Source organism: Ictidomys tridecemlineatus, chromosome 11 (assembly GCF_052094955.1).
Source record: "Ictidomys tridecemlineatus isolate mIctTri1 chromosome 11, mIctTri1.hap1, whole genome shotgun sequence".
NCBI lineage: Eukaryota > Metazoa > Chordata > Mammalia > Rodentia > Sciuridae > Ictidomys > Ictidomys tridecemlineatus.
Genome location: NC_135487.1, coordinates 73,033,683 through 73,060,406, shown reverse-complemented (window position 1 = coordinate 73,060,406; position 26,724 = coordinate 73,033,683). Strand labels below are relative to the sequence as shown.

General features: G+C 39.6%; 1 protein-coding gene across 14 annotated transcripts in view; it reads right to left on the bottom strand.

The window, feature by feature from the left end:
- LOC110597321 (volume-regulated anion channel subunit LRRC8B) overlaps positions 1–25,246 on the bottom strand; it is a 66,784-nt gene extending 41,538 nt beyond the window's left edge. For 3 of the 14 annotated variants that reach the window (XM_078026680.1, XM_078026673.1, XM_078026683.1), the window contains exons 1-2: positions 25,033–25,246; positions 2,358–2,411 (exon numbers count right to left, since the gene is read on the bottom strand). The gene's annotated coding sequence lies outside the window, so the exon portion shown is untranslated. Of the gene's footprint in view, positions 1–1,090; positions 1,185–2,357; positions 2,415–13,173; positions 13,243–25,032 lie in introns of all 14 variants that reach the window. The other 11 variants (XM_078026685.1, XM_078026679.1, XM_078026686.1 and 8 more) reach the window with 6 other exon arrangements.
- Positions 25,247–26,724: the final 1,478 nt, after the last annotated feature.

The window sequence follows — 26,724 nt, the reverse complement described above, 5'->3', positions numbered from 1 at the left end:
CGAAAGAGGAAGAATTTCCAGTGTTGCTGAAAACCTGAAAACCGGAGGAGACTTTGGCTGAGAAACGGACGAGACTTTGGATCAAGCTAGCTGCCTGCAGAACTTACCTGGACTGTGATTTAAGCTAGCTGCCTGCAGAACTTACCTGGACTGTGATTTACCTGGACTGTGAGTTAATCTATTGAGACACTGCTTTACTTGGACTGAGACAACAAACTATAATGTACAACAAATTGTAACTTGATATTTTTGCTAACAGTGTCATTGCTGGTATAATTTTTCCAAGGGCTTCTTGCATGGAGCCATTAATTGGCTTGGTATGGTTACATTTTGTATCCTCACTTTCTGTTTGTAGCAGGTTATTTATGGTGTTTCTGTAAAATCCACTATGGTCCTTATTTAAATTAAACAAAAGGGGGATATGTTAAGGTCTGTAGACAAGTCAAAATAACACGTGGTATTTTGCCAGGGGAATGTAGAGTTGTAAACAAGTCTGGATGGTGCCTGGCAAAATGCCAGAGGGAGTGGTTTGAGAAGTAACAAAAGCAAGCCATTAAGTGTGGACTGATGTATCTAGTTTATGCTAATTAAGATAAGCTGTGCAAATGTATAAATAGCTCTGTTGTCCTACAATAAACGGCTTCCATTCCTGCTGCATCAACCTACACAAGTTATTCGTGTGTCCCCCCCCCCCACCCAAGATTGTACATGACGGATCCACTCTATCATTCCAATCTCTCTGAGCTTCTGAATTCCTTCATCAACAGTAAAACAAGGGTGTCAGGCATTCCCAACTTGTCACCGTGGGCCATCCTTGGATTCGTACTTCAGCCAACCATCCAAACTATTAATACCTTTTTAGTTTTTTAAATACAGTGAGCTCTTACTTTAAATCTAGAATCTATGCTTAATAGGGCAACATTAATAAATTCATCCTGATCTAATTTTATGTTTCTTCTATCAATCTCTCCCACCCTTTAAATCCATTCCCATACATGTTCCCCAGACCTCTGTGTGCATGAATTAGAAAAATCAAGAAGTTCCTTCAGAGTATAGCTTAAAACCTCATGGGTCACACTCTGTTCCTCACCTCTAGGGTTCTTCTTAGATGTGGATCCAGTTATAGGCCAGGAGGCAAAAGTGGGTAGTGAGGGTGGGTCCCAAGGACAATCAACATTTCCATGCTGAGCAAATGAATCAGGCACAAAGCAGGATTAGTTCCCTCCAGAGAGGATAGAAAAGCCAATTCCACAGAGGGTGGGGTAGGGATGCCTCAGTCAAGACTAAGGGTGGGGACTCAACAACTTTTGGCAAAATAAACTCATCAGAGAATGGGAGTTCAATGATCCCAGCCCCATCAGGCTCCTCCCAGACATCATCATCCCATTTGCAGGATCTCATTCTTTTTTTTTAATATTATTTTAGTTGTAGATGGATAATCTATTTATTTATTTAAAATAAAGATATTTATTTATCTTTATTTAAAATAAAGAAAGATATTTATTTATTTATTACGTGGTGCTGCAGATCAAACCCAGTGCCTCACACATGAGAGGGAAGTGTTTAACCACTGAGCTACAATCCCAGCCTGGGATCCCATTCTTTTCCAAGTAGCACCTCACTTTAATGGCAGACACCTTTTGAGGCTGAGACTTAAACTTGCATCTTAACTCAGGCAATTGCAGGAAAAGGGTTTGTGTTTGGTTTTCAACAATCTCAGCCCCACAACTGTAAGAGAGAGGTTTCTCCTTCAGAACACACTAAGCAGCTTTCAGATCAGTTATGCGCATCTGCAGCTGAAACTAAATTTCTGAGCTCATCAATCTTCTTTGTTACTTAGTCCAGTGAAGCTAGAATCAATCAACATCCATCATCATATTTCTTAGTTTTCCAGAAATGTTCAAAGATATCACATAGAGTCACTAAACTCCTTGCTTTTTACAAGTGGCGAACTGCGAGTATCAAATGCATTTTCTTTACATACTTCTTCAAACAGTTCACACAATGGATTATCATTGCTCTCCATAGTACCAGTAGGAGAGACTCTGGCAACCTGAGGCCTAACCAATTTAGATAGTCAAATCCAGAAACCACAAAACCAACTAAGGAAACTCATCCTTATAATTCTGTTTCTCTAGAACCACTCCTGGTATCAACTTCTGTATTAGTCAGGGTTTTCTAGAAGAACAGAATCAACAGGAAGTATGCTTATAAAAAGGGGATTTCTTAGATTGGCTTGCATGACCTGAAGTTGAATAGTTCATCTGGCTGTTTGCAAGCTAGTGAACTGGAGGAACCAGTAGCTGTGCAGTCCAAGAGGCTAAAGCCTCAGAACAAGAGGGATCAGTGGTACTTACCCCAGTCCAAGACTGAATGCTTCTGGAAACTCCCTGGAGAATCACTGGCAGAGTCTGCTTCGTAAGAGTGAAGGAGGAAGAGTCTGATTATCACCAGGCAATCACAGCAGCAACCAAGAACCCATTTGTATTACTTCCTAATTATTTTACTATAATTTTCTTGCATCTATACTTTTGGTGTTAATTGTTATCTGATGCATCTGTGGAATGGAGGAGCTTGCATTTGCTGCAGCTTCCTTATTCCTCCAATTTTTATTCCATCCAAACCACCATCCTATTGGATGGTGCTGCCCATGCTTAGGGAGGGTCTCCACTTCAGTTTGCTCTCCCACATGCCAATCATTCTAGACACACCCTCACTGACACACCCAGAAGCCACTTAATCTTTGGCATCTCTTAATCCAATAATTCAAATTGACCATTACCTCTACCAAGGCCAATTTCAAACTACTAAGCTGATATCACTGAACATGGTGTTAAAAAGAGAGGCACAACAACCATTATATAATAGTGCTTTCATTCCACAGATGCATTAGACACAATTAACACCAAAAGTTTAGATGCCAGCAAATTATATTAAAATTATTAGGAAGTAATACTTTTGAGTATTTTAATACTGTAATTTTAAATTTTTTATAATTTATTAATGATTGTGTTTAACACCTGGCTTGCAAATTTTCTAAAAATATAGCCATTTTCAATAAGTCTATTGATAGACCTAACCTGATCTTTTATTAAAATTGGGAGCCATCTTGCCACAAAGCCATGAAAAGCTAATTTCGGCTTTACTATAAATTACTGCAAATTCTGAACCTGCTTGGAATGCCTGGCTCTCTGACCAGATAGCAGTCCCCTCTGAAACTTTAGTGACACCTCATAAATATTGGCCTTCCCTGGCCAGACAAGGACCCTCTCTGAGGCTCTAATGGTCTTCATAAATTCTGATGTTGGGGCCAGCAAAAAAACAAAATGTAAACTACCATTAGTGTGATGCTTGTCAGAGTTCTGTTATCTGTAACCCCCCTTTTGTGTAACTTTCTGGGCTATAAAGTTGGGCTGTAGGAAAGGTGGGGCGGCTGTTTTGTTCCCACCGTTTCGGGAGGGAAAGGCAGCCCGGCCGGTCGAAATAATAAGCTTGCTTTAATTTGATTTTAATTGGAGTCAGTGGTCTTTTCTTGCGTCCTGGTCTAACACTATGTGTATTAGCTTTAGCATATTAATGATTAATTAACAGTATCTTACTGTTATTAACTATCCAAATTTCTCTGGCATGTTTCTCTCCCTCCTTTTTTTTTTTTTTTTCCTGCTAAGCAGGAGAGAAACATTTAAGCAGGAAGGGAGAGGGAACTTCACGTCAGAAAGCTGCACCAAAATGTTAGGATTTCCAAATGGTTCAGTGCTGTTTTCTGTGTATAACTCAGTCTGCTGTGAAGGTCTGTTTCCAGGTTAACTTAGTCGCCCTCATACATATGCACCTTCATGGCATCAGGGAATCATAGTAATGCTTTTATTGCCTATTCTGAGGCTCCCAAGAGGAAAAGTTTAGAAAAAAATAAAAACCAGGAGAGGGATGTGGAAGAAGGAAAAATCGTGCCTGTTCTAGGTGGAAAACCATAAGCTCATGGAGTCTAAGAGAAAGAAGATGGCCAAGATGTAAGATGATCCTCTGTACCTGATATACTGGTGGCACCCACCAATGAAGCACAGTTTGCAAAATGCCCTCTTTAAATGTGCTTCCAGAACTGAACACAGTACACCAGATGTGGGAGAGCCTGAGTAGATGGTACAATGGGTGTGGCCATCTTTGATGAGGCCATGCTGGACTGCAGCTCCACCTTGAGCTCATGGTCAAGCAAAACTCTCAGGTTGGACCAATGAATTTATGCCTCCCAGGACTTGCCAAGACTCCTGGGTATACATTCATGAACTGCCTCCTGTCAAATCTGGTTCTGGACTCTTTTCAACATCATTTCCCACCTATGCCTTTGAGCACCATCTACCCACTATCCACAAAATATACAATATGCCGTTTTTATTTTTAAAAATTGTATTGGGAAAAATTCCTAACATAAATAAGAGCATGAGAATTCCCCACATGCTCTTCATCCAGCTCTAACAATAATCAACTCATGCCACACTGTACTCCATTTGTTTTGAAGTGAATCTTGAATGGATCATTTCATCCACGATTATTTCCAGTACTGCATACATCCTTTCCTGCTTTAAATATTTCCTCTGCTCTAAATAAATTTCCCTTCGACTACTTTCTTTATCTTTCAAATCCTATCTCATCCTTCAAGGGCCATCTCCTTCATTTTTTTACTTCATTGCTATTCTTGTGTTCTTAAGACACTCACAATGTGATTGGCCTGGAAAGCAGGGACCTCTCTGCTCATTCACTGTACATACAGAGCAATAATTCATGCTTAGCAAGAAAGGAAACTAATGGATAACAACTTGATTTTATAAAGTTTGTTAAAATGTGGCACAAAATTTTAAGCATAATGATCAAATTCCTTATGTGGAAATGTTTTAGGAAATGACACAAGACAGGGTATGCAACAGTGTGATAAGGTAGAAAGAACACTGAACAAAGAGCTCAAAGGCCTGGGCTCTTGTTCTACCCTTCTCTTTACATGCTATTTGGGGTATATCACGTGGCTTCTCTGGGCCTACTTGTAAAATAGTAATGAACTGCAGCCATGCTCTCTCAGTAAATTATCAGAATCAAATGTGATTATTTATGTAAAGATGGTTTTGTAATTGATGTACCCCATTACTTGAAGAAATAATTGGCTGTATCTAGACAACAAGGAATCCCATGGCTCTGGATGCTAAATGTATGAAGAAAATAAATTAAACTTCACAAATGAAAAAAAGGGACTATGATAAATACAGAGATCGCATGGGATTCATGACAAAGTAAATTCACAGAAGTATAAAAGCATACACAGTGTCTTTCTCAGACTCAAAACAACTAAGTTATAATAGCAGACAACTGAGGGATCCTTAACAAGAGAATACAAAGGAAGTGATGCATATTCTTCAGCTATGTAAGACAAAATCTTGTTATATTAAATAAATTGAAAGGCAAGGCAAAATTCAACTTGTGATTTCTTCCCCAAGTAAAATGGCAGAATCATCCAATAAAATGGTTAGAATTCTGAGTTTATGCTCTCCCAGGACATTCTCAAAGGCTTTCATTTCTCAACTTTGCATTCTGCTGTGCTACACACAATCATTAACATTAAACTGCAAATGCCTAGTGCAATACACCAACACCACTTAAATTACCAAGGAATTGAGGTCTCTTCTTCCTCTAGCAGAAAAGAGAATGGATGAATTTACAGAGTATCTATTTGCAAACAGCACTGCTGGCTTCAGAACCACTCTGTGAAAGATCTGCACAGGCTTAGCCTATCTAAAACACCTTCCTGGGATTTTATCAACATTATTCTAGGTTTTCTTATAAGTAAATTAAAAACTACAAACATTGGAGAAAGGCTTAAATTTTATAAAACTCTGAATAATCTAGGCCAACATAGGAGAAAGGGTTTTTCAATTTTGGACCTTAATACGACTTAGCAATAGTCGATAAAAAAAACAACAGCTGCTGAGCCTGGTAAATCCAAATGAGATTATTAGGTCAGAATCAGAAATACACAGAGAACATTTCAAAATTCCCAGCACACTGACAATAAAATACCAAAACAAAATCTCATTAGGGAAGGAAACATTTTGTTTAGAATTTTTTTTTTTTTTTCACATAAGGCTTCAACGTGGGTAACATTGCTGAGAAGTTTCTGGAAAGGAAAAACACAAAAGAATCAAACACTATTTAACAGTTTTCTTTCTCTGATCTCCTTCATACAAGGTAACTGTGTATCCTTACGTCATAAATTTAGACATTTAAAACACCATGGCTTGTTTTTCAAAAACTAGATCATATTGGCATCATCTGCAGGGATGTGGACGCGTCACTCAGGGCCTTTGATCTCAGAGCCTTCATCTGTGAATGGCAGAGAAATGTTCATATTTACTTTTCTCTGCTCAGGACCTAGAAAATTACCCTCTGCACACTCATAAAATCATTGACTCTGATAGCTTGCTGAGGATCAAACACTCTCAGGGCATTTTAAAATACAAAGGTAACACAAATGACAATGTCACATTATCCTTCTCAGGGGCTACCTGATGCTGCCCTGGAGGTCTGTGATGAGAATTATTAGTGGAAGATTTCTGATTAAAGTGGCACAAGGGGCAGCTGGAATTGGCAACAGTCGACTGGGCAGTCAGCTTCTCTGGTAGGGATAATAGTATCCTAGAGGCAGAGAAAAGAATGGCTGTACCAGAGGCCGGGAGGGTAGAGGACTTGGGGAGATGCAGGTTTGGAATACAAAGTACAGACAGATAGCAGGAAGTCAAGGGGTCTATTGTTCAGCATGCTGACTCTAGTTAATGTTGATACATTGTATTCTGGGGGAAAAAGAAAGAAAAGAAAAACCTGACAGAGTGGATGCTAAAAGTTCTCACCACAAAAGTGGCAACTATGTGAGATGCTGCATATTTGAATTAGCTAGTTTCACCCATTCCACAGTCCATATAAGTGGGACAACTCTATTGTAAACTGTGCAGATGCACAGTGACATGTCTGTCATCCAAATGTCCTACACAAGAGGAGTTTACTACATGAAAATTCCTGGGCACTCTACCTGTTCTTTCCTTGCTTCGCTCCAGAGGTCCTGGAGACTTCTGATCTAACTACCCCTATGCCTTCTTTCTAGAGTCATGTAGTCAGTGTCATTCATTACGTAGATACTCCAGGATGGGATTCTTTCACTGAGTAAATGTGCAGTTGCAATTCCACCACGTCTTTTTGCAGCTTCATAGCTGATTTCTTTTGGGTGCTATATAATACTCCATGTGTGGATGTACCACAGTTGTTTACCAGTTTTAATGTTTAAAATTCTTTTCCTTCTCTTTCAATGTCAGGTTTTCTCAATATTGCTTTTCCTTTTCTGATAGCATGAGAATGTCATTCAGACCTCCTGTGACAGAGAGGTTTTAAAAAAATATAGTTAAAATGTGCAATTTTACAAAAAAAGATCTGTATTTTCCTAGTAGCAATGAGTGTTGTATTTTTAATTGGTTTGGTTAAAGTTAATTATTGGCAATCATAAAGAAATCCAAGAGGAAAAAAAATAGATCATATTATTATAATAAACTTTCTCTTCTATAGATTGCTTTAAGGAAATTGCCAGTGTTATTGATTTTGTTACCATCATGTATAAGTTTTAAAACCTCTAACAAATAAAAGAGTTGTACCTTCTTTGAGAACTTTGAGTACTATTATCCCATGGGTAATCAATTAGAATAAAAGACTTCCAGGTTATTGTCTACATATCTCAAAGTATGCATGGAAATTATAAAGGACCGTAAGGGTTTTTCCCCTACTCCTTATCTCATTGCTGAACAAGGTTAAATTTCAGAAACTTTACTGCTCTAGTCCTGGGACAGCTACATTTCTTCCAATTTGCCTGCAGTGTTCCTATTTGATCAACAACTATACAAATCTATTTTTTCTATATTAAATAATTTCACTCTACTTTAACAAAGAAAAGGTTAATTTAAGCATAGTTAGCTGAACTGGGAAATTATAAAATGTCAAAAGATAAAACAGGTAGAAATTTTCCTACTATTTCCTTTCCCTAATAGTTCTCTAGCTTCCTGGAAGATAATGAGCTGTCTGCACAGAGGGATTCCCAGGTTTTAGCAGACTTTACCTGTGCAAAACCAGACTTGATTTTTCCATAGAGCAAGCACAATTTCTCCCAAATCTCTTTTTTCATTTCCAGCTAAAAATATTTACAAGTCCAGAGTAAGGATCCAAAAGAAGTTCTCCATTTTACTGATAAAGCAAATGAGACTGAATGATATGACTTACACTTATCAGAGTTTATACAACTAGTAAACTTGAAATAATAAAACTGGCATCAATGTGAATAATCCTCAGATAAAACTGAGGGGGTAAAAAAAAAAAAAAAGGCAGCCTGGCTGGATGGAATGAAACAACAAACTAAACATGCATGCATTTATTCAATGATTCACTCTGTCATTAATTAGTGGCCATTACATGGTGAATGGCACTGGAGAATCAACAGTGGCAAATGAAACGAATAACTTCACCACAGAGCTGCTACCCCTTCCTCACAGAATTTACAGACTGATGATAGAAACAAAGATTAATGAAATAGCTAGTCAATTATTTTATTGCAATCATATATGTTACAGATGAAGGAGGGCAGGTAGAGGGACCATCTTGCAACCCTGAAGTTCAGAGAGGCTACAAAGAAGGCAGAGGCTGGGCCACTGTGAAAGCCACACCAGGGAATTCAAAATCTTAGTCCTAACAGATCAAACTCCTTCACTAGGTCCTCATCTAAAGGTGGGTGAAAGTTCAGCAAATAAAACCTAACTAGAAAGTCACGAAAGCAAGATACATTTAGGGCCAGCAGGTCTCTGTCTCGGTCCTTCTTCCTGGTACATGAGAATGGCCTTGGGTTAAGTTCAAGTTCAAACTTTACCAGAATTTTAATCCCTTTAAAAGTAAAATCCAGGGGCTGGGGTTGTGGCTCAGAGGTAGAGGGGTCGTCTAGCATGCATGAGGCACTGGATTTGATCCTCAGCACCACATAAAATAAAATAAAGATATTGTGTCCACTTTTAACTAAAAAATAAATATTAAAAAAAGTAAAATCCATGTATCACATTTAAAAAAAAACTAAACCACAAACAAATTATGTAATGGTCAGTATCAAGAGAGCAGCTGTTAAAATGGTCAGTAAAAGCTTATTCTTGGTATTGTCAGTCCTTTCTGCTCTCATGAGTGTCTGAAGTTGGCTACTTCAGTCACATGATGTAGTAGATACCTACACAAAGAGACTGAGTCTGCTGAGTCTGCTGGCCATCCTCTGCCTCCACTTCAGTCAAGTTACACAATCTCCCAGAATGCTAGCTTCTGAATTGGTAAAAAACTCATTCTACCTGGCCTATTTTCTACCTTCACATTGATGATAACATCAAAAGCAATGGAAACTACCTCCGCCCAGGAGGTGTTCAGAGAATAGTAGTCCACAGAAGAGGAAACTCCTCACAAACACAACCTCTGTTCTCCCAGCCTGAAACCTATCCAGCACGTCCACAGTTTTCTAGCCTCCTGGAAGATAATGAGCTGCACAGAGGGACTACCTGGTTTCAGTACACCTTGCCTATGCAAAAGGAGCCTTCACTCTTCTCCAAGATCAACCACTATTTCTCCAAATCCTGTTTCATTTCCTGTCAGAAAACATTCACATTTAGGAGTGATGGTATTTTTAAGATTGGGTTAATGCCATGTATTCTCACTCTGGTAAACTGATACACAAGTGAGGATTTCATGGAGAACAAAATCCATTCCTTCCCTGAAAAAGGATTTGAAGATAAGAAGTTATAATAAAATTAGTAAAATCTCAGTAAACATAGTTGACTTAATTATCATAGGATAAAAGGAAATATTTAATCCTATGATATTTTCCCCCTCAAATTTCTTTTATATTACTCTCCTCTATTCCATCTCATGGCCCCCAACATGATCTCCCTCACCTCCATCATATCCTTCATACAGCTGCCATTTTTATTGTCCCTAAACAAATTTGTCACCACCCTCTACTTCAAAAACTTCCTGGACCATTCCCAATCAATCTCTATGCTGTTTACTGGTCTAAAACTGCACCTCCAAGCCCACCCCAGGCAGAGGCTGAGCCAAAGTCAATACATGTGTCCCAAATCCCACTCCTGTGCTCTCCTTCATTCATGCCACCAAGAGGAAAAACTGACCTGGGCAGGGAGAAGTACTCCCTGTGGGTATTTTTTTTTTTTTTAAATTCTAAGCGTGGCATTCATTCCAAGTATAATTCAAATCAGTGATAGAGCCACCACGGCAAATAACAAAGTTGACAAATATGGGTTCATCAGGTAAAAAGAAGCCAAATGGGTAAAGATAGAAGAATTTAGACCTGGAAGGAAGTTTAGGACCTCATAACATAATACAATAAGCCAATGAATCAATCAGCCTGTTTAGTTCTAAAAATTTGATTTGTGGACAATGACTTTATATTCTAAAATATACTTGTTATTTTAGATTATATATTCAATCTAAACAGAAAAGTATAAGCAATACAAAACTTAAAAATAATGATAAGTTTCAAAATAATTATACAGAAAGTAGAACTGAGTAACTGAGATGCTTTATTTAATCTTTGGGAAGTTCACTAGGGATATCTAGGAATGATAAAGAGGTAATATACGAAAGAATGAATTTGCATGTAGAAGATTAAACACTGGGCAATTCCTGTATCTTATGGATGTCATTAATTTTCACAATATTTTAATGTAATTCTAAAGCAAATACAAAATAAGCATGCATTAATTGACTACTTATTTTTTAAAATTAAAAGAAAATCTACCACAAGTTAAATGCCTTAAAAAAGGGGAACTTCTAAGGTGGCAAATCTTCTCTAGTGAAAGATTAAGTTGAATGGTGCAAATTCAAGCAATAGAATTAATGACTGGTAGCCAGGCAAGATGGCACATGCATGTAATCCTAGTGAATTATGAGGCTGAGGCAGTGGACCATAAGTTCAAAGCTAACCTCAGCACTTAGGTGAGACCAAGTTTCAAAAGAAAAAGAACTGGAGATGTAGCTCGGTGGTAGAGTGTCCCTGGAGATCAATCCCCAGTACCAAAAATAAAAATAGGAGAGGGGAGGGAGGGAGGGAGAGAGGGGGAAAGGGGGGAGGGAGGGAGGGAGGGAAAGAGTGAGTGAGAGAGAGAGAGAGAGAGAGAGAGAGAGAGAGAGAGAGAGAGAGAGAGAAGAGGGAGGGAGGATTGATAAGCTTTAAAAATGTCCAATATACCCTTTTATGTAATATACTTCAGCAGAAGCATTGGTTCTTTGCAGTGTGTTGACTATTATTATGGTGCTAATTTTTCTACCACATCCTCTTCATATGCTCCTATTGATCTTTCTTCACCTTCATGATTCCTGGGTCTCAGAGAAAGGAGTGGTGAAGTGTAGGAAAATGGGAATAGCAGGATCCAAATCAGCCCATAGTTCCAGTGCCCCTCCCAGTTGGGCTGGTCTAGTTCTGCCATCAATAAAGAATGCCTGAAAGAGCTAGATCCCTTTCAGCATTATAAACCATGCAGGAGATGCTTACTACATCTGCTTTGTTCTTTATTTCTGTGCTGCCTATTACCATAGTAACGAGGCACACAGATGAAAAAGTAGGCTAGAAATTCCAAAAAATGGGGGTGGGGAGAGAAACACAGGGGAAAGGGCCTTTCACTGATTGAGAGAAAAGGTAAGAATTTCTTTGATTAGAGTCATCAGTGAATTAAGGGGAAAAAAAAAAAAGAAAAAGAAAAGAAAAAATATGAGGTTTTCTTTGCATTTGTAAGAATAACAACAAAAAATCAGTCTAAAAGCTCAATAAATATCAATGTTTAGAGGAAGTAGACTTGCTAGAATTCTGAGATTTTAAAATTAGAAGTATTTTACTAGAAAATCTTGAAGATGCAAATTAAAATCTTTGAATAGCAGCTACTTTGGGAATTCATGTTCTAATTCCACAGTGTGGATGATTACTACTTAACAATTTGAGTTATTTTGTAATAGGAAGAGTTGAGACATCTTTAGGAAGTCTGGTTGGAAAGATAAGTTGCTACAATGAATATTTTCCTGACAGTGACTAAGTTTATCTCCAAGTTGTATCAAATGTCTCCAGAGGAAACTGCTGGGTAGGGAGGATTTTTGATTCACTCTAAGACAATCACTGCCTCTGTAGAAAGAGGGACAACACTTTTCCCATCTCTTGTCATTCTGCTATCTGTACAAAGACCTTGAAAGTCATAGCATTCCCTATCCTATTCCTTAAAACCATGGAGTGCCAAGTTTCAGCCATGAGGAAAGAGAAGTATCCCCACTTCCAGATCTCCATTTCTTGGCATTTTTCTTTCTTGCCATCAGCCTGATATTTTGTTTTATATTTTAGTAAATGCGAAAAGAGCCATCCAAACCATCCCCCACTCGGGGGAGTTTTACTCTACATAAAATGATGCACATCCCAGGCCATTCAGGCTTCTACAGAAAAATGTCATAAATGGGGTAGTCTGTAAACAACAAATGTTCATTTCTCACAGTCCTAGGACCTGGGAAGTCCATGTCAAAGCCCTGGCAGATTTGGTGTCTGGTGAGGGCTCACTCCTTACAGTGATTCCTCACTGTTTCTTCACATGGAGGAAGGGGCAAACAAGCTCCTTTGGATTTTGCTATGATTTGGAAATGATCTGGGTGCTCCTCTAAGACCCCCATGGTAAAGGCTTGGTCCACAGGATGGCAGTATTGGGAAATGGTGGAACCTTGAAGAGGTATGGCCTGGTGGAGACCATTAGGTCACTGGGGGTGTGAAGTAGATCTTATGCCACCCTTTGGTAGTTCAGTAGAAAGCCTGGCTCCTTCTGCTCCTTCTGCCTCCAGGCTAGAGTTGTGATCCTTTCTTTGTACATGTTCTACCATCCAAAATGGAGCTATGTTGTGTGGACTTTCAGCCATCAAAACAATGTGCTAAACAAACCTCTTTTCTTTAGGAGAATTCCTGTTTCAGGCATTTTGTTGTAGTGATAGAAACCTGGCTAATGCAAGCCTTTGTTTTATATGGCACCAGTATCATTCATGAGGACTCCACCCTCAAGAGCCAGTCACTTCCCAAGGCCTCACCTCTCAACACTATCGCCTTAGGGGTTAGGTTCCCACACATAAATCTTGAGAAGGACACCGACATTCAGGCTATAACAGAACATAAGAAATAGGAGATGCTTTAGAGACTATAATTATTTTAACTTCTGTCTAACAAAGGTCAAATTCACTGACCCCCAATCTTTACAGAATGTAATGCTTTAGCTACTTACAGATTTTAATGAACATAGCAGTGGAAAACTCTCTGGAAATCTTAGGTCCTTGATTTAGCCACTAAATAGTCATGACACTGTAAACAATTTTTACTTTGCCTTTCTCAACCTTAATGTCTTCTCAGTAAAAAGAAATGACAGAACTAGAACAGAGGCATGAATGTGGAGAGAGTTTCTAAGGATGAATTCAAGGCATGTTAAAACTGTATGCGCGTGATTACATGTACATTCTGGAAAAGATCCTCAAGGATACCTAATAGAAATACTTAAAAATCCATCTACTCTGTCGCATCTCTTCCACATAACTCCAGCATACCATGACTTGAATCAACTTACCCGACCCAAAGTCTTAGAGTCAGAATCAGGTGAGCATCACATGAAGGACTTCTCACAAATGTCCCCCAGGAATGCTGTCCATGGCCACCCAGCTAATTCCTACCACTAAACCACTCTCCAGTCCTTCACACTGCTTTATTTTTCTTCATACCATCTATTATATGACATTATCCCTTGCATTTGCTTATTGCCTAGCTTCCCTCCTCTAGGATGTTCAGTGCATGAACAAAGGATTTTTTCTCTTCTTGATCATTGGATTTAGTTCCAGTACCTGATGATGCCTGGCACATATTAAGTGTTCAAAAACAAAAACTATTGAATAATTTTTAAAAATTTTATATATATATAACTTTAAATATATATATACATAAACACATCAGAACAAAGACTCAAATATGATTATTTTTCTTTTTAAAAAATCTGGGTTCTGCTATGAGCCACACTTTCTACTAGGCATTTTACAAGTATATCTGTTTCACTTCATTTTCACATTATTTTTCAGTCAAGTTTCCCAGTTGTGAGAGCCTTTTATAAAATAATACATCTGTGAAAAGGCGTCAGGCACTATATTGTAGAAAAAGCTGCTTTATCTAGATTTGAATACCAGATCTGCCACTAGGTGTGAGGTTTGCTAAGCAAAGCTACATGTCCCCTATGGAACATGGTTTCCACATTTGTATCATAGGGGTATAACACTTGCTCCATGTACTACAAGTTATCATGAGTATAAATGTGAGAAACAAAAAACAAAAAACTTGAGTGGGTTAGAAGTGACACGATGTAATAGAGGATATAGTGTAGTTAAGGATTTGCTGTAAGCTGTTGAGAGAAAGCAAAAGAGCAGGGACAGTTGCACCATGTCCTCTCATGGAGGGCCATAGCCTCCAGAAACCCTTGGAGTAACTGGGAGGTTTCCAAAGAAAGGCTTTCCACTCAACAGGACAACAACCAGGTCAATTGCAAACTATGCTCAACTCCTCTCAGATTGCATTTCTCCACCAAAAAAAATAAATGTCTTGTCTAACCTGGAGCCAAATATTTTTACATGTTACAATTTATAGGCTCCTTTTGGGAAGAAATTAACATTCTTGATAAAATCTTAAGCATTTTTTCCAATAGGATTAATAATTGTTCTTAAAAACCAGTTATCTGATAATCCAGCTATCAGTTAAGAGTTTGTTGATTTTTGGGGGGGGAGGGGGTACCAGGGATTGAACTCAGGGTACTCAACCTCTAAGCCACATCCCCACCCCTATTTTATATTTTATTTAGAGAGAGAGTCTCACTGAATTGCTTAGTGCCTCAACGTTGCTGAGGCTGGCTTTGAACTTGTGATTCTCCTGTCTCAGCCTCCCAAGCCACTGGGATTACAGGTGTGCACCACCACATGTTTGATGATCTTTAACTGAAGTTCTTTTTCTCTAACAGTGAGTATAAAAAATATGTACAGTATAATTTCTGACTATTCTAGGAGAGTTTGTACATGTGTTCTTAAAATGGATGATGGTGATAAATCACTTTGTTATCCATTGCGTATATTGAAAAGAGTTACGTAATCTAACCATGCTTTTTCCCTTCTGAATGTCCCTGCCTACCAAAAGGAAATACTTAAATTGACATATATAGGGGGACATTTTACCTTTTAGAGTTGATAGCTAGGTTGAGAAGTGTTATTTTTTTTGTTTTAGCATTCAAATGAGCAATCTTTAAATGAGAGTAAGAGATTTGGAGGTATATTGTAGTAGGAAAATGGAACATGCTTTCAAATCATCAACTAACACTTGTCTAACAGCATCTCCTTCAAAATACCTGATGCATGGTCTTCCTTTTTCCCCTTTCAAATTCATTCTTTTCCCACATTACAAAAGGGCAAACCCTCACTTCTCAGTAGTTGGTTTATAGTGCACTGTTTTGTGGGGAGTACAAATTTCAAGCCACCAAGCAAAGAGTCATTTTGAAAGACCCATAGGGTCATAAATGTTGAGAAAGTGAAAGACTTCCATGACAGAGAAGCAAATTCTTTCAGGACTGAGAAGAAAAGTTTCCATTTCTTTCCTTAGAGCAACAATGAAGGAGGACCTAATCAAGTCATCAGTCAGTAGAACACTGAAAACCATTTTTCTGATCAGTCACTAGATTGATTTCATTGTGGTTTAAATGTGAAGTTTCCCCCAAAAGCTCATGTGCTGAAGTCTTAGTTCTCAATGCAGCAATGTTTGGAGGTGGAGATTTAGAGAAGTGATCATGAGAGCTCTGACCTCATGGACTGATTCATCCATTGAGGGATTCATAGCTGAATGGACTATTGGAGGATGGTGGAAACTGCAGAGGTGGGGTCTAGTTGGAAGGAGTCAGGTTCTTGGGGGTGTGCCGTTAGGAATTATATCTTGTCCCTGGCACCATTTTCTTTGCTTCTCAGCTGCCTTGACGTGAGTAGCTTTCCCCTACCATGCCCTTCTGCAGTGATGTTCTGCCGTACCTCATGCTCAAATCTCCTTTAAGTTGTTTTTCTCAGGTATTCTGTCATAGCAATAAAGCTGACTAATAGCATATGATCAGGAGTTTAAACTATAGAGTTGAATTTCACTGTTTTATTCCCTAAACTTATTTATGAGGCAAGATTTCTTAAGCATTCCAGTTTTTTTTAAGCATTTGTTTATGAAGTCTATCTTATTCTCACAACCAATATTTAACTATGCATAAATAAACTATGTTTAACTCCCTATAACTCTCATTCAAGTGATGCTTTTCCAATAAAATTTCACCTATGAGTAATAAGCATAAACATTTTTAACATACTTGTTGTTATGGTCAGCTGTATACTAGTAAATCATAGTGCAATCCAAAAGAAATTTTATTTACTATTTAGGGCTTTATTGTCACAAGCACTTAAAAAAATTAACTCTGTGCATATGTGTATGTGTGTGACAAGAGTATAAAAAGATACTCAAGAGAAAACTTTCAAACAAAAGAATCATATATTGGATTAAGTTTTGAAGATGATGAGGAATAAATTAGTTCTATGAACAAAAAGAACTATATAAATCTGCTGAGTTTTGTAGAAAAGCTTGTTGTGTTTTTTACATAGATGATGATAAGTAGAAATCATTTTGACATTTAATTTAGTTTCCATTGGGTTCATTTAAGAGTTTTTTTTAAGATCAATATTTATATTATCAGAAATGTCACCATTTACAAATATTTAAACTAATGATGAAAAACTTTTGCTATTAACTTAGAAAATTAGTATAGCACACAGCTTTTCACAATTCTTTAAAGGGTACTCAAAGGAAAATGGAGGTACTGTGAGCCAAGAAATAACCATCTAAAATTCTGACTTCTAATGGAAAGACAAAGACACAAATTATTTCAGAAAAGTGCAAAAGTTGCCCCAAGCATCCCTTCCAAGTTGCTAAATCTGGAACTCTGAGCCCAGTAAATGTTCAAGAAACACTATCTCACTGATGAAGTATTTTGGCCATTCATCTGATACCTATTAACAGCAGGTATAATATATCTTATTAATTCTAACCTTCCAGGGGATATTCTTTCAAGTCTTGGTCAAATAGGAGTCAAAAGTATTTATTGAAATAAAGCCCTGGAGTGGGTAATATATATGCTGAATTTCATTCCTAATTCTCTCTAGATATCCACTTATTGCATGTCCACAGTACATTAGGTCTGAAGCCCAATCCAGGAAGCCCAGCAGATGAACAAAATATATTCTTTATCTTGAAGGAACACTCAGGAGGAAATGGGGGTGTTCTCTGGCATAGGCTCAAGGATTGGGAAACATGGCTCAAGGCAGCACAGAGGCAAGAGTGAAGGACTCTCGGGAAGGACAGACAGAAGGCAGAGTCAGAAATGGACTTTCAGAAGAAGGACGTTTGAACTCAGTCTTGTAAGATGGGCACAGCTTTGTCAAGAAGATCCCAGATAAAGAAAGGAATACAACCAGGGAGTGAAGCCATTTGGCTACCTAGAACCTTTTCCCTTGTACTACAAATAGTTCAGGATGGCTCAGTATGGGGCTATAACTGTATCCATGGTATATGCACTGGGAATGAAGAAATGACAGAGTAGCAAAAGGTGAAAGCAAGGAGTTACTGAAGCCATATAGAAAGACTTTATTAAATGATATACTGCTGCACTTGGGCTTGCTCCTTGTAGCAAAGGGCATCATCCCAAAGCATGACATTAGGATGAGATTTGCCTTTTAGAGATTACTATAGTGTGGACAACAAATTTATGGTTGGAGGAAGGAAGATAGGCAAAACTACAAACTACACTATCAGCTAAAAGACAATTATTCATGCTCCTAGAAAAGCCTCAGGCAGCAAAAAAGAGGCTGGGTGGTGAAGGGAGGACCTGAGGGATGTGTCTCTAGACTCATTAGTTACCAATAAGTTAAGCAGGGGTATAGAAGAGAGGAGGCGAGAAGAAGCCCAGGATGAGCTAGTTCTAGGTTTCTCTGGGTTAGATAGTTGAGTAAATAGAATTGATATTTGCAAAAATACAGCACCTCCAGGAGAACAGCAAATTATCAGGAAAGAATGATACAGCTCTCTTTCTCAAATGTTTCTACTTGGTGTATCAAAACAAGTATTTGTATTTAAAGTTTGCCAGTATAGCAAAATTCTAAGAGAATTCAATTATTCCTGAGTTATGTAGCTCTTTCCACAGTATGATACTGCAAAGTTATATATTAGATACACTCATTTTAAAGGTGGCTCCAAACATTATGAAATGCTTCCTTTGGAACAGTGGGTCCCCTGCCTGGGGGCAGGCTCATCTCACGTCTTAGTTCATTTTAAACCACATTCCCAATTTATTTGGTAAAGTGGATGGCACAGGTATTAACATCCTCATTTTATGCACTGTGAGGTAAAATTACTTGCACCCTATTACATGCAGTAGTTTGTAAGCCCACTGCAGAGCAGGTCAACAAAAGGGACCAAGTCTTTTTTTTTTTTTTTTTTGGAACTTATCTGCTGGTGGAGGTGAAGGGAAATGAACATTGAAAACAAACCAACCTTACACCCAGGTGTGAGAGATTGATGAGGACAGGGGAAGGTGTGGTTACATTACCTAAGGTAGCCAGGAAAGGGACAGCTAAGATCACATTTGAGTAGGCACTTCATCAAGGTGAAGGAAGTAGTAGGCACATACATAAGAGAAGAGCTTTCCAGGCATAGGGAACTGCATCTGAGAAGTTCCCAGGTAAGAGCAAGCTTGATGTACCATTGGGGAAAATTCCAAATACTGGGACAAATGCAGAGCAAGAAGTCCAAGGTACAAGGGCATTCCTGGGAGAGTGAATGTGAGAGACTTCTGGCATCTTAGGGCTGCACTGGCATAGCCTGAGTTCCCTTGGGGTAACCTGCAAAACCGACTATTGTGCACAACATGGTGCCTTTGAGAAACTGCATGATGACTCACATTTGGAAGAAAAGTCACAGCTCAGTTGAGGACTGCCTATTTTGGTATTGAAATGGGGCCAGGAACAAACTCATTTAGTTTTGCCTAGAGAGATAAACTTTAAAAATCTTCAGATGAACAGAATTCATCTTAAATGCATCCACTCTGATCAAGAACTAACCTGCAGTCTGAGGGCTGATGGCTCTGTCCCAAAGGTTCAGTCACGCCATACCACCATTGGTGGGAGACATGGAAGAAGAGCTTCCTTCAAGGTGTTATAGGGATTTAGAGATGCCATATTTCCCCCACAGCCTCCCCCATTAGCTCAGCTGGACAGAGCAAGGGGAAATGACACCCCCTGCCAATGGTACTCCTGTGCCAAACTGACTTCCTATTTACACAAACCAAAAAGTTATAGAGGGATGGGGTGTTAGGGCTCCTCATTGGCTTTGAAAAAGGCCATCCTAGGCATAGTAGTCCAGCTGACCCTTTGAAAACATTGCCCATACCTCCCACCCTGGGGTCATTTTCCATTGCTGCTTTATGAGCTACCTATTCTTCTGCAAACTGTCTCTTAACAGTTTTTCCCCATTTGGCTACATGGCTTCAAAATAAATTTGTGAACGGTGATGCAGATCAACTACTTGATTCTCTCAGTGTGGCACAAACAACACTGTAACAGAACTAAATCATTCCTGAGTTATATAGCCCTTTTCACAGTATCACATTGCAAAATTATATATTATATATACTTATTTTAAAGGTGACTCCAAACATTATGACTGCCTCCTTTGGAATAGTGCTGTAAACCTGCAGGCCCCTGCCTGGGGGCAGCTCATCTCATGTCTTAAGTTCCTTTTAAACTACAAAACTCCTCATTTAGTTATTGCAGTCACTGGCCAATATTTTGTTCCTTAAGTCACCATTTCCATATGCTTTAACAGCACTTGTATGTCTCCTTCCTAACAACTTTCACAGTGGCAACTTTCATGTGTATGCAGTGATAAATTCTCCTGTCTCTCTCAATATCTTGCAGCCTCCATAAGGGTAGTGATCACATATTCTTGCCTACTGTTGCATCTCTAGAATTTAGCATAATGTCTGACACATAGTCAGTGCTTAATAAATAACTGCTAAAAATACTATGAAACATACTCAATAGTGGTAATGGTTAGTGTCTGGATATATTAGCCAAAAATCATTCAAATCAAAGATGAGGAAGGTGAAAGCTTGGCTATTCTTGTTTTTATCAAAAGGTATAGAACAATTTTGCTACTATTGGGGTCATAAACTGATTTTGGAGACAATTCTAAAATGTTTGACTAGAAAGTCAAGTACATTCATTTGACTATGCACAAAAATGACCAATTTTAAAATGTAATTAAAAAAATAAGAGTTGATTTTTTAAAAGTTTCACATAGGTTAGGCCAAATTAAAAAGGAAAAGCAACCATTTCTTTTATCAGGCATGATATTAAGCACTCTACATCTATTTTCCTCCCATTTAATCCCATTCCAGTTCACAGATAAAGAGATTGAGAATGCACAATGAGTAAGTGACAGAACCAGGATTTGCATATAGGTCTGTTTTATTTCACAAGACATGCTTTTAATCTGAGCCATGTTTTTAAGCTAAGAAATAAATGCTAACAGGGAGTGATAATATGTTATTACCTGTCTCTCAAACACCCCCTTCTCTGCCTTCCATGACAAGGTACAACCCTGTAGTCTGGAATCATCACCATTTGGGGCAAATGCCCAAATATTTAAAAAGGATTTGAATGTCAATGATGTTTCAGCAGGAAAACAAGATAATTTATGAAAAATCAATGGGAGAAATGTGAACTAGTATTTTGTGTTTGTTAGTTTTTTTTGTTGCTGAGACCAAAATACCTGACATGATCAACTCAGAGAAGGAAACATTTATTTGGGGCTCACAGTTTCAGAGGTTCAGTCTGTGATTAGCAGATTCCTTGCCCTGGGCCTGAGGTGGAGCAGAACATCATGGCAGAAGTGTATGGTGGAGGAAAGCTGCTTAGCTCATGGTAGTTAGGAAGCAGATAGAGGAGGAAAGGAGCCAGGGACAAGATATAGTGCAAGGACATCCCCCACCCACATGAGCCACTTCCTCCAGCCATGCTCCATCTGCATTCAGTTGCCTCCCAGTAGTTCATTCAAACTACTTATCTATCAAATGGAATAACTCAGTGATGAGGCTATATCTCCCATAAACCTAAATCAATCCACTCTGAACATTACTGTATTGTCTAATTCATGAATCTTTTGGGTACCTCAAGTCAAGAAAAGAGAGATTTTGAATAACTGTGGTGTTTGAATACCCCCAAATTCATTTTATCCTAAGCTTGTGACCTCCACACCATGCTTTTAGCTAGGAATAAGACTAAAGAGTAAAGGACAATATTTCCCAGACTCTGATTCAGGAAGTGAGATTAGGCATTAGGTACTAGACAATGAGATATAACAAGAATATGATGGTTTCTAGGAAATTTCCTTAAGAGACCATAGGTTTTTGCCTTTTCCCTCTTCTCCACTTTCTTATTTCCTTCTTCTACTATTGAGAACTTGGATGTGATGGCTAAAACTTCATCTTGGATCATGAGGTTGGGGCTCATCTTATAACGAAAGATCTAATAAAAGAGAATACAGAACTAGAATCCATCTCTAGATCATCTGTTTATAACTTTTACTTTTAATGAAAGAGAAACACACATCACTTGGTTTAAACCATCGTTCTTTGTGGTCTTGGTAAATGGTAGTTAAAGTTAACTAATCCAGCAACTAACCCAAAGTGAGGACAGTTCTAATGCAAACCCATCAGTTTGCAAAGTTCAAGCCCTTAGGTAAAAGCCTGAAGAACTCCTGGTTCTAAATTAGAATAGTTTTATTTATTTATTTTTTTAAAGTATTTTGAAATGCTGAAAATAATTTGACAGAAGAAAATAAAGAAAGTTTGAATATGCTCTCAATTTTGCATATGTGAGAAAGAATCCAAAGGAACATGCTACTTGGCCTTAAAGAATTTGGTCTCCATCAGAGATGCTTAGAGGAAGCTCTCAGTCCCCTGCATGGAGCTGGAAATAGAAAAAAAAAAGAGAAGCTGTGCACTGGCAGTTTCCATTAAAGTCCTACTGCAGAAGAGTGGGCATTGCAGAAGGAAGCTGTGCAAACGAACACAAGATGAGACAGACAAAAAGACTTACAATGGACTCTGAAATTGAAGAAGCAGGAGATGAAGTTCAAATATACACAGCCTGGAAAGGGACAAGCAGAGTCATGTGACCCATATCAAAGATATGCTAAAGGCCAAAAAGGCAAAAAGGAAAGGTCAAGGTTGAAGCCCTGACAACTCATTTTTTATTCATTTCCTTTACTCAGTTCACAATAGCATTGAAGGAGTAAATTTAAATTGTGTTGCAATTGAGTAGAATCCTAAATGAAAGGAAGTCATAGAACAGGGAGTTTATTATTACCCTTTCTTTGATCATTCTCAGTGAACGGCAGTGATAAGAATTTAGGAGAAAGATTCAGTGATTGGAGTTAGTCCTAATTTTATTAAAGCTCAATCTTAATGATCCAAAAAAGAATAGACTATCATGTCTACCAAAGGCATTATTTTATACCCCAGCTAAAACTAAGTCACAATAAAGCCGTGTAGGAAGTTTAGAGAATAGAGATAAGAAAATAAAAATGAAAGATGGCAATAGCAATAAAGAAAGTCAGCAACATGAAAACAGACATGACACAAATTAGAAGGCATTTTATAAGTGGCTAAATTAATTCTCCACTGTGCTTTGGTTTTCAAAAATTCCTTTTCTCCTTTTGGGTAGGCACAAGTCGAAGTTTTTGCTGGTACCTCCAGTGCTCTGGAAGTGGGTATAGCAGTGAGGGACGTTATACTGAAGGCAATGCAAACCATTCCACCAACTGGGGAGTAACATGACATAATCGGAATGCATTAATTTTTAATAACATCACTGGATATAAAAGAAGCTGGGGTGGAGAAATAACAATAAAATTTGAAAATTCAACTTGAAAGAGACTAAATGAAAATCAGGCACTGGATTAAATAGGCTATTTTTTTGTATGGTTTGCAGAGAAAAGAGGAACATACATATTTGAAATTTTTAAAAACTTGCTTATATGTAAAACTGGTTAAAGTCAGCATCTTCTAAATTTTAAAATATTTCCCCCTTCAACTTCAGGAAGCAAACACAAAATGACAAATCTCAGGCCCCTACCAGAAAATACCAAAATAGATCAGTCTAAAAAACTCTGGACAACCTAGTATTCTTTTAAAGTTGTATTCATCAGGGCCTTTTATTTTCATTGATGTTGCTGTTTTCATTCTATAGATTACAGTAAACTTAATTCTAACACACCTTTTTTTTTCTTTGAAAAGTGGGTATTAAGAAAAGTGCTACAACTCAACTGTGCACCCAATGACAGATTTATCCACTCCACTCCCTGAATGAAGGGCCCTCTTTTAAGCTTAGAGCAGTATCAGACATGTTAGAGCTTATAATCTTAAATCATACAGGCCTAATTACCTGGGGGATTAACTGTCATTTACATTCTCTTCAAGAGTGGAGCTGCTGACTAGGAAAGCCAGGGGCCAAGGAAAGTCACCTTGACATCCACAACTCAGACCATTTGGGGTTCTCAGGAGGAGTAACCTGTGCACAGATGGGTACTAGACTCGTTAATTAATTATACTGTTCTTTTCTGTTATTTTATCTGTACACCTAGATTTAGGAGACAACAGTCTGGTAAAGGCACATGCCACTTAATTATTAGTAGTAGAAGCCATAGACAGTTGAAGCGCTGGGACTGGACCCAGGGCCTTGCCCACGCTAAGCTGGTGCTCTACCACTGAGCTACACTCTCAGCTTCTAATTCTTTTCAATACACGCTGAACAAATAACCTATTTTAAATTGATTACATGTTTACAATTTAAAATTTTTTATGCAAATATGTTTACAGTAGAGGTTTTATGTGTATGTGTGTGTGTGTGTGTGTGTGTGTGTACGCATTGTTGTAGGCAGGGTGGATTATTCAAGAAAAAACAAAAACACAATGGTTTTTGTTTTTAAATTTAGGTTTGTCCTTTTGTGAGGTTGGGGGACAGGCGGTGGAATATTGAGAGAGAGCCTTTCTGACACAGAGAAAAGTCTTTCACAAATGACATCTGATTAAGGGCAACCTATGGACTTTGGGAAGTCAGTTGAGGACGCAGATTAATGAGCCAACTCGCAGCCTCCTCCCTTCTGCCCTCTCAGCACCTGCTCAACTACAGCTCAGGAGAAAGAAACTCTGAACCTCTCTCTTAATGGGCATCAGTTGCCCCCTACTACTTCAAACGGAAGAACCACGAATATCACCAAATTACAGACGAATACCAAGTATCCAAGAGCATAAAATGTTTGCCAACAAGCAGCGCCAAGGCAGGGGCAAGTGAAAACAACCAAATACAGACCCCTTGAGGGAGTTTCACTCATCTGGGGAGAGACCCCAGCCTAAGAAAGCAGAACCTTTTCCCCGGGCGCCCCGACGACTCACACACAGGTGCAGAGCCCAAGTGCTGGGGCAGAGATGGGATCGACTTGGCGTGGCTGCCCACTCCTCCTGCCCCAAGAGACCCCAGCATCTAGGAGAGGTCCTTTCAGGGGTAATGCTCCCCTCTCTCTCAAAGGCAAGGGAGCAGTGAAGCCCCCACTCATCTCTCTGGCCGCGCCACCTGCCCATAGCCTCGCTTGCAGGTGAGGCTTGGACAGGTAACCGCACCTGCTCAGCCAACCCCACCTGCTGCGTCCCCTTACCCTGCCCTCCTCCGCCTTCACCACCTGGGTCTACTCGGCTCCTCCTTAGCCAGCCCGGGTGTCACGCTCCGACCTACCTGCGCGACTCCAGCCCCGGGCGCCGGCGCTCTCCGCAGCGTGCGCCCCGCGCCCCGCGCCTCTCCAGGCGCGCCGGCGGCGGCCTGCGCCCGCACTTTCCCGGCTGCCCGGGGCTGCGGACTCAGCGGGAAGCCCCGGCGCTGCCGGGCTCGCCGCCTCCGACCGGCTCCATTGTGACGCGTCGCGTTCCGCCGGCCAATAGGCGCGCGGAGGCGCGAACCGCTGACTAAGTTCGAGGGCGGAGGAGGAGGGGACGGGGCGGAGGCTGGGAGGAGGCAGGGTGGAGGCGGCGGCCGCGGCGGTGGCAGTGGCAGCGGCGGCGGAGGAGAAGAAGGAGGAGGAAGAGGCTGCGGCCGCTTGGGTAGCCGCTCCTGCTGCAAATTTTTCAACTGCCTGAGCCTGAGCGTTTGCCTGGCTTTGGGACTGCGGAGGCCGGTGACTCACCCTAGCTGCTGGAAACAAAGCGCAGCTGCCATCTCCTCAAGCGCGCCATGTGGCGGCCCCGGCCCCCTCACCCAGCCTCGGGTCCGCAGGCAGCAGGAAACAGCCACACGTTTGGCTGCAGAGCTGGAAAGATCGGGGCTGTAGAGGCTTGGAGGGAGAGGGGCTTAGGGCTGTCCCCTAGGCGCGCCTAGCAACTCTGGTAGTACACCTTGTGTTGGGCCCCGCCTTCTCACGTGTACGTCTAGGAGTAACTTGTTATTTACATAACGCTTGTTGGGCCCTGGGGGAAAGGTTGGGTGCAGCTAGTAGCAAGCCTCGGTCTTAACTCACAGAAGTCCCTTGATGGTTCTTGGTTCCCTTCGGGCTTGGAAAGGTTGCAGGGCAGAGCGCTTGGTAGAGAAGGTTTCCACTTGTACCACACTAAGAGGCTAAATCAAGTTAGATTCTGGGCCTCAGGTATCAGTTACCTCTTTCCAATGTCCTTTCCTCAGGATGAGGAGGGAACAACATGGTAGAGGGACCATCCCCTATACTCATAAACAGTATTTTACTGCTTATCAACTGCAAGTCCAACCTATCTAGGGCCCTACCTGCTTCTTTACAGTTTAGTGACCTTCAATTTGAAGAATAACCATGTACCTTTAAAATTTTGGATTTGATATTTTTATCTCAACCACTCCTTACTCTATTCTCCTTCTACTCCTTTTAACCCAGACTCTGCCCAGACTGATTTCCAGTATAATGATTCAATAAGACAAGATTTATATCTGTTAGTTGCTATGGTGATCACATTACTATTTAAAAAAGAAAATGTACAAGGATCTCCCAAAGAAAAAAATTGAAAAAAAAATACAGCATTGGGACCATCTGATCAGTTTGTCTAAATGGGATAAGAAGATGCTCTACTGAGTTATCTGAGACTGAATTGCATCCCATAGAGATGAACTACAATTTGAATCATTTTGAAAGGTAATAAGAAAGCTGTCTTTGTATTGCTTCTCTGTTCTTTCCTTGTCCACTCTATTCTAGGTTAGCAGCTGTCTTTTTCCTGAATCTTGGAGGAAACCCTGAAAGAACATTCCTTCATTTGGTCACTCAAGATTTTATGGAGTTGTGTATATGAGAGACTGTATACACAGATCTTTCAGTCTAATTTAGATTTGGGTGTGATCCTCAAACTGTTTGCCACCTGGAGAAAGAAAAAAATACGTACTTATAGTTATTAAACCAGGGAAAAATTGCCCTAA